General features: G+C 50.5%; 1 long non-coding RNA gene across 1 annotated transcript; it reads left to right on the plus strand.

Moving 5' to 3' along the window:
• Positions 1-9,261: 9,261 nt before the first annotated feature.
• LOC139066277 (uncharacterized) lies at positions 9,262-9,877 on the plus strand. Its single transcript, XR_011519210.1, has 2 exons — positions 9,262-9,375; positions 9,521-9,877. It is a non-coding gene; the product is annotated as an uncharacterized lncRNA (long non-coding RNA).
• Positions 9,878-11,113: the final 1,236 nt, after the last annotated feature.

Consider the following 11,113-nt stretch of genomic DNA (forward strand, 5'->3'; position numbering starts at 1 on the left):
GCTCACCAGTCCACATCTCCATTAGCTCCAGTAACTTCCTCTCCTCCCTCCCCTTCACTGAGACTCTTCTAGTTCAGCTCCTGGCTGCTCTGCTGATACCAGCATCTCTGTTTTCTTCTGTTCATAACTTCTTCTCAGCTCCGCCCTCGTTGTTACTACGAGTAAGAATTTGTCGTGCTAAATTATTAATCTTGTCTGGCTGGCTGCATCCTGCAGCATTATGATAATTAAACACCCTAATAAGCTTGGATCACAATTAATCTCTCTGAATTTGGGGTCAGCAGATGCGGACGAAGCATCGTTGTAGAACAGCACAACTGTTTCCTGCTGTTGATTTTAATTCTGCGTCTCTTTGGATGAAGGTCAGTAACGAGTCAGCGCCAATGGAACCCTATCTCACCCAGACAGTCATCAGTCAGCGTTATAATTTCCTACCGTGTCTCATTTCTCACTAAAACTTTGGCAGGATGGCGAGATGAAGTGTTGCTTTGGGTTTTTTATTAATGTGTCCTTTCAAAGCAGCTGGATCAGAACATTGATTGGAGACGTCAGCGAGCTGCTGCACATTAAGACGAGAAAATGGATTACCGGTAAACTCCAAGCGTCTTCTTTCAGATCGTCCAGAGCAGAAGTGGATCAGACCAGGCCAGGGTTTGTAAGCTCGCTTCATGTAAAAACTTCACAAGTAGAAATAACATCAAGTCGATCCTCAACGTTTAATCTGCTTTGCTTTCACGGCCTAATTATGACAAAATGCAGATGAAAACATTCAGAGCAACATCCTTGAAATCCATTTAAAAAGCTCTTAAGTACTTTTTATTGATGGTCAGTGACTGGAAGCGTGCTCTCACTCCAGCCTGATTCAGTGTTTCTTCATTGATTTGAGAAAACGGCTGAAAACGCGTTCATTTCTACATCCCAGAGGCAGATTTGTCTAAAACACAGACCTTCCTTTTCCTGCCCTCTGCACTAAACACTCAGACCTTCCATAAATCTTTTCAGGTCTGCGTGGAACCACTCCTCTCTCGATCTACGGCCCTGCAGCTGTGGCCGCGGTCGACAGATGATGATTAACATCTGACTCAGATCAAACACCATGACCCACATGCGACACATCTACTGACACACACATGCTGCACCCATCGGTTGCAAGGTCTACTGTGTGTTTGTTAGGGGGCCAGTCATTAGTGATATTGGTTCTCAGCAGCTGTTAATCCGATCTGCTTCAGCAGCAGGATGCAGGATGATCTGTGTCTTTTTCTGTCTGAGTTATTAGGAAACAAAACAAACCTCCAAATCAGCAGCAAAAACATTTTTATTGGTGCTTTTTTTTATTGATAGGGAATTGAGTGACGTGTACAACTGGAAACAAGTTATTGTAATGTAACCATTGATGCATTATTTAAAGTCAAGGAGGTGACATGGGATGTGAGGAATCTGTTTTCTAAAATACTTTAGATGAAACGTGTCCCACATGTGCAGATTATGCAGAGATTTATTGAAGTTTTCATTTGTGGCTCTTTTTACTTTGAGATTAACCTGCTGGGATGTCCTCTCCTGAGAAGATCCCAGCTTAGAGAGGACCTCCACCAGTCTCTACATTAGAGAGGACCTCCACCTGTCTCTACGTTAGAGAGGACGTCCACCTGTCTCTACTTTAGAGAGGACCGCCAGCTGTCTCTACGTTAGAGAGGACCTGCACCTTTCTCTACGTTAGAGAGGACCTGCACCTGTCTCTACGTTAGAGAGGATCTCCACCTGTCTCTACATTAGAGAGGACCCGTACCTGTCTCTAAGTTAGAGAGGACCAGCACCTGGCTCTACGTAAGAGAGGGCCAGCACCTGGCTCTACGTTAGAGAGGGCGCGCACCTGTCTCTACGTTAGAGAAGACCCGCACCTGTCTCTACGTTAGAGAGGACATCCCCCTGTGTCTACGTTAGAGAGGACGTCCACCTGTCTCTACTTTAGAGAGGACCTCCAGCTGTCTTTACGTTAGAGAGGACCTGCACCTGTCTCTACGTTAGAGAGGACCAGCACCTGTCTCTACGTTAGAGAGGAACCGCACCTGTCTCTACTTTAGAGAGGACCTCCACCTGTCTCTACGTTAGAGAGAACCTCCAACTGTCTCCACGTTAGAGAGGACCTCCACCTGTCTCTACATTAGAGAGGACCTCCACCTGTCTCTATGTTAGAGAGGACCTCCACCTTTCTCTACTTTAGAGAGGACCTGCACCTGTCTCTACGTTAGAGAAGACCCGCACCTGTCTCTATGTTAGAGAGGACCTCCACCTGTGTCTACGTTAGAGAGGACCTCCAGCTGTCTCTACGTTAGAGAGGACCTGCACCTGTCTCTACGTTAGAGAGGACCTGCACCTGTCTCTACTTTAGAGAGGACCTCCACCTGTCTCTACGTTAGAGAGAACCTCCAACTGTCTCTACGTTAGAGAGGACCTCCATCTGTCTCTTTGTTAGAGAGGACCTCCACCTGTTTCTACATTAGAGAGGACCTCCACCTGTCTCTACGTTTGAGAGGACCTGCTCCTGTCTCTACATTAGAGAGGACCTCCAGCTGTCTCTACGTTAGAGAGGACCTCCACCTGTGTCTACGTTAGAGAGGACCTCCAGCTGTCTCTACGTTAGAGAGGACCTGCACCTGTCTCTACGTTAGAGAGGAACCACACCTGTCTCTACTTTAGAGAGGACCTCCACCTGTCTCTACGTTAGAGAGGACCTCGGCCTGTCTCTACGTTAGAGAGGACCCACACCTGTCTCTACGTTAGAGAGGACCTGCACCTGTCTCTACGTTTGAGAGGACCTGCACCTGCCTCTACGTTAGAGAGGACATCCACCTGTCTCTACGTTAGAGAGGACCCACACCTGTCTCTACGTTAGAGAGGACCTCCACCTGTCTCTACGTTAGAGAGGACCCACACCTGTCCCTACGTTAGAGAGGACCTCCACCTGTCTCTACGTTAGAGAGGACCTTCACCTGTCTCTACTTTAGAGAGGACATCCACCTGTCTCTACGTTAGAGAGGACCCACACCTGTCTCTACGTTAGAGGACCTCCACCTGCCTCTACGTTAGAGAGGACATCCACCTGTCTCTACGTTAGAGAGGACCCACACCTGTCTCTATGTTAGAGAGGACCTCCACCTGTCTCTACATTAGAGAGGACCCGCACCTGTCTCTACGTTAGAGAGGACATCCACCTGTCTCTACGTTAGAGAGGACCCACACCTGTCTCTACGTTAGATGACCTCCACCTGTCTCTACGTTAGAGAGGACCTCCACCTGTCTCTACGTTAGAGGGGACCTTCACCTGTCTCTACGTTAGAGAGGACCTGCACCTGTCTCTACGTTAGAGAGGACCCGCACCTGTCTCTACGTTAGAGAGGACCTACACCTGTCTCTACATTAGAGAGGGCCTCCACCTATCTCTACGTTAGAGAGGACCCGCACCTGTATCTACGTTAGAGAGGACCTGCACCTGTCTCAACATTAGAGAGGACCTCCACCTGTCTCTACGTTTGAGAGGACCTGCACCTGCCTCTACGTTAGAGAGGACATCCACCTGTCTCTACGTTAGAGAGGACCCACACCTGTCTCTACGTTAGAGAGGACCTCCACCTGTCTCTACGTTAGAGAGGACCCACACCTGTCCCTACGTTAGAGAGGACCTCCACCTGTCTCTACATTAGAGAGGACCTCCCCCTGTCTCTACATTAGAGAGGACCTCCCCCTGTCTCTACGTTAGAGAGGACCCGCACCTGTCTCTACGCTAGAGAGGGCCTACACCTGTCTCTACATTAGAGAGGGCCTCCACCTATCTCTACGTTAGAGAGGACCTCCACCTGTCTCTACGTTAGAGGGGACCTTCACCTGTCTCTACGTAAGAGAGGACCCGCATCTGTCTCTACGTTAGAGAGGACCTCCACCTGTCTCTACGTTAGAGAGGACCCGCACCTGTCTCTACGTTAGAGAGGGCCTACACCTGTCTCTACATTAGAGAGGGCCTCCACCTATCTCTACGTTAGAGAGGACCCGCACCTGTATCTACGTTAGAGAGGGCCTGCACCTGTCTCAACATTAGAGAGGATCTCCACCTATCTCTATGTTAGAGAGGACCAGCACCTGTCTCTGCGTTAGAGAGGACCTCCACTTGTGTCAGGATCTGGGGTGAGTCTGCACATTCAACTAATTACCACCAAGTCGTTGCAGGTGAGCGGTGCCGGAGAGTGGCCAGCTGCGGTGTGTTTCCCATCACCTGCCAGGGTTTATAAGGAGCTGGGAGATCACTTCACCTCGCTGGAAGATTACTCAACTTGGGTAGTTCTGTCTTGCCTTTAGTACAAGCTACAGTTCTTGTCACAGTTTATAGATCGCTACAGTTATTGTTATCTCAGTCCTAGTAGCTACAGATGGTGTTTGTGCTCTTAATGAGCGTAGTAATCATTCGCCCTGCTTTCCTCAGGATCATCTTCAGACCTGCCTCATCCAACCTCAGCCATAATCTGGAACCGTGCTACAGATCTCCCTCCTCCTGGTGGACCCCACCGCTCTCCTCCGCTCACCTCTTGGATCACGCCCCAGTACCAACACCTCTGCCACAGCTCACCCCAGATCTGCCCAGACATCAAAGCCAGCTTCCTACAGTAAGACTCCTCCGAAGAATTTATTCCACTTCAGCCACAAGATCCTCACCTCTGTCTATCCTACAGACCCCGGCCACCGGAAAGAGTGCTCTGCGCCTTTGCTACCCATCTCCACATTTTGTGGTGCCTCTTTAGTTCAGTTAAAAGAAATAAAATTGTATCTTATTTTTTTCCTACCTCTGTCTCCGAATCATTCTGCATGTCTTGGGTCAGGAAACTCCCCTCAGTCATGTCAGAATCTTCCAGCCATACTCCTGACTCTGCAGAACCCCCTTCCCCATCCATCTCCGACACGCTGGCTCTCCACGACCGGACCTTACAAGCCCTCATGGAACAAACTTCGGCCTCTAATCAACGTCTCCTCCGTATGGAAGCCCTGCTTCAAAACCTGCACAGCAGTCAGCCCCCAGTTACGGAACCTCCGGAACCAGGAGCTCCACCCGGGGCCGTTGCTCAGGAACTCCCAGCTCTCCAACACTTCCGGGCTGCCCCCTCACCGCCTGCCGACACGTTTGAGGGTGAGTCCTCTGAATGCCAGGGTTTCCTGCTTCAGTGCAGGCTAGCCTTCGGACTTTCACCTCATTCATTCACTACAGACTCTGCTCGCATTTCATATGTTGTTGGTCTGCTACGCGGGCGAGCTCTCCGCTGGGCAGAGGCTAGGAGCCATGATGAAACATTTTTAACCGGCTCTTATTCTGAGTTTGTTAAGGATTTTAAACTAACCTTCGGATGTGAGGAGACACCTGGTGACATGGCACATAAGCTGCTTCATTTATCTCAGGGGCGGAGATCGGTAGCTGAGTTCGCCATAGACTTCCGGACCTACGCGGCTTCCTCGAGCTGGAATGAGGAGGCTCTAAAAGGGGTTTTTTCTAAGGCTTTGTCTGAGAGGATTAAAGACCAACTGGCGTTCTGTGCTGAACCCGCCACTCTAAATGGACTGATCGATCTGGCGATCCGCATTGATAAAAGACACCGGGAGAGACAATCAGGTACTCGTACACCTTCACCTAATTACCCTTCTCAGTCTCCGTCGCAACCTAAAAACCAGAGCCCGAGGGAGGAACCCATGGAGCTGGGTCGTACACATCTGGACCCAGAGGAGAAGCAGCAACGCCGCAGGTCAGGTCTGTGTTTATATTGTGGACTCGCAGGCCATTATGTCTCGAAGTGTCCTTCACTAAAAGACAGGGCCCGTCGTTAGGAACGAGAGTAATGATGGGCAGTATAACCAGTGGAACCTCTCGTAGCATCATTCCCTGTACCGTAATTTCTAGACTTCACGCCCTCGACTGTCACGCCCTTTTAGATTCTGGCTGTGAGCAGTCCCTTATGGACTCTGAGCTGGTGAAACAGTTAGAACTTTCCACTGTGCCTCTATCTACGCCTCTAGCTGTCTCGTCTCTAGATGGTAATTCTCTCACCACAATAACTCACCGCACAGCTCCCCTCACTCTCAGAATATCCGGTAATCACACTGAAGAACTCTCGTTTTTTGTTTTTCCATCACAAAACGCCCCTGTAGTTTTGGGTCATTCCTGGCTCTCAGTCCACAACCCGCACATCAACTGGCAGTCAAACTGCATCGAGACCTGGAGTCCCCGCTGCTCTGAATCGTGCCTCAAGTCAGCACTCCCTTTCTCCACTAGGGACCGCCCGACTACTTCTGTGCCCCCAGACCTCTCAGAAGTTCCCAAATGTTACCATGATCTTGGGAGTGTTTTTAGTAAGGAACATGCAGCCACCCTTCCGCCTCACAGACCATTTGACTGTAGTATTGAGCTACTTCCAGGAGCTCCTCTTCCTACCAGTCGCCTTTACTGCCTCTCCAAACCTGAGCGGGAGTGTATGGAGAAATACATATCCGAAAGTTTGGCTGCTGGACTGATTCGACCCTCAACCTCCCCTTTGGGAGCGGGGTTTTTCTTTGTCCCCAAGAAGGATGGCACGCTGCGACCGTGTATAGACTACAGGGGACTCAACAACATTTCTGTGAAGAATAAGTATGCCCTGCCTCTCCTGTCATCCACTTTTGAACCCGTGCAGGGCTCCACTGTCTTCACCAAACTAGACCTCAGAAACGCTTACCACCTGGTCAGGATTAAGGAGGGGGATGAGTGGAAGACTGCTTTTAAGACTCCACTTGGACATTATGAATATTTGGTAATGCCTTTTGGTCTGACCAATGCTCCGGCTGTCTTCCAGGCTTTAATCAATTCTGTGCTGGGGGATTATATTAACCGTTTTGTTTCTGTCTACTTAGACGATATCCTGATTTTCTCTAAGAACATTACAGAGCACAAGGAACATGTGAGGGCAGTGCTACAGCGCCTCCTCCAGAACAGATTGTTTGTGAAGGCGGAGAAGTGCGAGTTCCACGTACCCTCTGTCAAGTTCTTGGGCTTCATCCTGGAGAGTGGTCATTTGAGGGCGGACCCAGAGAAGACCCAGGCCATACTGGACTGGCCCACGCCCACCTCCAGGAAACAACTACAGCGTTTCCTGGGCTTCGCAAATTTTTATCGCCGTTTCATCCGCAACTACAGTCAGGTAGCGGCCCCTCTAACCAGTTTGACGTCTGTTTCTAGACCTTTTGTTTGGACCCCCCAGGCCCAAGACGCCTTTGCCCGACTGAAGCATAGCTTCACCCAGGCTCCTGTCCTTACCCGACCAGACCCCACCAGGCAGTTTACCATGGAGGTAGACGCCTCGGACGCTGGGGTGGGTGCTGTGCTGTCCCAGGTAAACCCACACAATAACGCTCTCCATCCCTGTGCTTTCTTTTCCCGGCGGCTGACCCCTGCTGAGAGGAATTATGATGTCGGAGACCGGGAACTCCTCGCTGTCAAGTTGGCTTTGGAGGAATGGAGGCACTGGCTCGAGGGAGCAGAGCTCCCGGTGGTCATCTGGACAGACCATAAGAATCTGGCCTATCTGAAGGACGCCAGAAGACTCAACCCCCGACAGTATCGTTGGTCCCTTTTCTTTTCCCGTTTCAACTTTATTATTTCCTACAGACCTGGCTCTAAGAACATCAAGCCTGACGCCCTCTCCCGACAGTTTTCTCCTGACAGAGAACAAGAACCTGGGACCATCATTCCCCCCTCCTGCGTCGTGGGATCCCTGACCTGGGACATCCGTGATAAGGTCCTCCAAGCCCAGAAGTCCGACCCAGGCCCAGGTAATGTCCCACATGACCTGCTCTTCGTCCCCAACCAGGTCCGAGGTTCCGTCATCCACTGGGCCCACACCGGACGCTTTTCTATGCATCCAGGAGTGGGACGCACTGTGGCCCTCATCCGGCGCATGTTTTGGTGGCCAACCCTGTACAAGGACGTGAAGGACTATATTGCGGCCTGCCACATCTGCGCCAGGGGTAAGATCTCCAACCAGCCACCTGCTGGTCTTCTCCAGCCTCTTCCTATACCCTCACGACCCTGGTCTCACATTGCCCTGGATTTCGTTACTGGTCTTCCCCCGTCTCATGGGTTTTCTGTGATTTTGTCCATAGTTGATTGTTTTTCTAAGGCCTGCCACTTGGTTCCCCTTAAGTCGCTCCCTTCATCCTCAGTCACTGCCCAACTTTTGGTTAAACATGTGTTCCGCCTTCACGGCATCCCTCAGGACATCCTGTCTGACAGAGGTCCCCAGTTTGTCTCGCAGCTGTGGAAGGAGTTCGCTGCCGCCCTGGGGGCAAGGGTCTCCCTCACATCAGGGTTTCACCCCCAGACTAATGGGCAGTGTGAGCGGTTAAACCAGGAGTTGGAAGCCACCCTGCGTTGTGTCTGTGCCACGAATCCCTCTACCTGGAGCGCCCAACTCCCCTGGGTGGAGTACGCGCACAATGCTCATGTCTCTTCGTCCACAGGCAGGTCTCCCTTCGAGACGTCGCTGGGTTTCCAACCTCCCTTGTTCCCCTCAGACCAGGTGCGGTCCGCCTCCTCTGTCCCGCAGTTCCTCCGTGGCGCTCGGCGCGCATGGACTCAGACCGTTGCAGCCCTGGAACGGACGGCCGAGCGCAACAGGAAGGTTGCTGACCGGCACAGACGTCCTGCTCCTCTGTACGCCCCTGGACAGCAGGTCTGGCTGTCCACCAGGGACATTCGCCTGAAGTCCTCCAACCGGAAGCTCTCCCCTCGCTTCATCGGTCCCTACACCATTGCTGCAGTCCCGAGTCCCTCCACTGTTCGTTTGACCCTTCCTTCCTCCCTTAAGATCCACCCTGTTTTTCATGTGTCCCTCGTCAAGCCTGTTGTGTCTAGTCCCCTGTGTCCCTCTCCTGCTCCTCCTCCTCCTCGTTTCTTTGAAGGTGGTCTCGTCTACCCGGTCAGGAGGCTCCTCGACGTTCGTCCCCGGGGACGGGGTCGGCAGTACCTCGTGGACTGGGAGGGTTTCGGTCCCGAGGACAGGTCCTGGGTTCCGGGGTCTTTTATTGTGGACCCCTCTCTCATCGCGGACTTTGAAGCTTCCAGGGCCTCGTCTTCTTCCTCCGCCTCCTCTTCCTCTGCTGGGACGCCAGGGGGCGTCCGTTGAGGGGGGGGGGGGGGGGGTACTGTCAGGATCTGGGGTGAGTCTGCACATTCAACTAATTACCACCAAGTCGTTGCAGGTGAGCGGTGCTGGAGAGTGGCCAGCTGCGGTGTGTTTCCCATCACCTGCCAGGGTTTATAAGGAGCTGGGAGATCACTTCACCTCGCTGGAAGATTACTCAACTTGGGTAGTTCTGTCTTGCCTTTAGTACAAGCTACAGTTATTTTCACAGTTTATAGATCGCTACAGTTATTGTTATCTCAGTCCTAGTAGCTACAGATGGTGTTTGTGCTCTTAATGAGCGTAGTAATCATTCGCCCTGCTTTCCTCAGGATCATCTTCAGACCTGCCTCATCCAACCTCAGCCATAATCTGGAACCGTGCTACAGATCTCCCTCCTCCTGGTGGACCCCACCGCTCTCCTCCGCTCACCTCTTGGATCACGCCCCAGTACCAACACCTCTGCCACAGCTCACCCCAGATCTGCCCAGACATCAAAGCCAGCTTCCTACAGTAAGACTCCTCCGAAGAATTTATTCCACTTCAGCCACAAGATCCTCACCTCTGTCTATCCTACAGACCCCGGCCACCGGAAAGAGTGCTCTGCGCCTTTGCTACCCATCTCCACATTTTGTGGTGCCTCTTTAGTTCAGTTAAAAGAAATAAAATTGTATCTTATTTTTTTCCTACCTCTGTCTCCGAATCATTCTGCATGTCTTGGGTCAGGAAACTCCCCTCAGTCATGTCAACTTGTCTCCACAGTAGAGAGGACGTCCAACTGTCTTTACGATCCTTCATGTCTCTGTGTCTTTGTTCCAACAGGATGATGTCATATTGTCAGGTAGAGGACTTAAAGCGGCAGTTTCCACTTTCTAGAGGGATGCACTTATTTGAGTCTAACAGCCAGTGAAGATGAATAAGATGATGATGAAGAAAAAGATGGTGATGACAGCGGTGGTGGGACAGCAGTAGCTCAGGAGGTAGAGCTGGTTGTCCAGTAATCGGAAGGTTGCAGGTTCGATCCCGGCTCGGACAAGAGAATTCTGCTGTTGTGTCCATGGGCAAGGCACTTAACCCATCTCGCCTGCTGGTGGTGGTTGGAGGGATTAGAGGCACCAGTGTTCAGCAGCCTCACCTCTGTCACTGCGTCCCAGGGCAGCTGTCGTCACATCGTAGCTCATCACCACCAGCGTGTGAATGGGTGAATGACTGTGTTGTGAAGCACCTTGGGGGGTTGTAGAACCCTAAGAAGGTATTATACGAATACAGGCCATTTCATTTTTACCATGATGATGATGGTGAAGAAGATGATAAAGAAGAGGAAGATGATGTTGATGATGAAGATGATGATGATGACGGTGAAGATGAAAAATGAAGATGATGAAGAAGATGATGCCAACTAAGACGGCAACAATGAAGGAGAAGTTGACAAAACACATCAGGAGGATAAAGAAAAACAACAACAAAACGAAGAAGAAAAAGAAGAAAATGAAAAAGAAGAAAAAGAAGAAGAAAACGAAGAGGAGTAAGAATGAGAAGAATCTGAGTTATTTTCATTCTTATTTGGTTCTTTTTTCATCCGTTTTAGTTCTGTCGTTTCTAGAGGAGCTGCTCTTGTTCCTTGAGCCTCTCACGTTGGAACCATTCCAGCTTACATTCTTATAATTAAAGGAAATTTATTTTCTGATGAGTAAAACTTTAGAATAAAGTACAAACGTACTTTTCCTGATGCTTGTCCTAAAGTCAAACCTGAATCCCATGTGAAATGAAAAGGAAGAATTAAACATTCCTCGTTGAATTTTCTCCCAAATGGTTTGTTTTACTCCATCTTTCAGCTTCCTGCTTGGAATGAGACAAATGTGCAATGTTCATGGGGTTATAACCCTTAAAGTGAGTCATATCTGTGCTGCAGGGGAGAAGAAAAT

This window comes from Nothobranchius furzeri, chromosome 2 (assembly GCF_043380555.1).
Source record: "Nothobranchius furzeri strain GRZ-AD chromosome 2, NfurGRZ-RIMD1, whole genome shotgun sequence".
Lineage (NCBI taxonomy): Eukaryota > Metazoa > Chordata > Actinopteri > Cyprinodontiformes > Nothobranchiidae > Nothobranchius > Nothobranchius furzeri.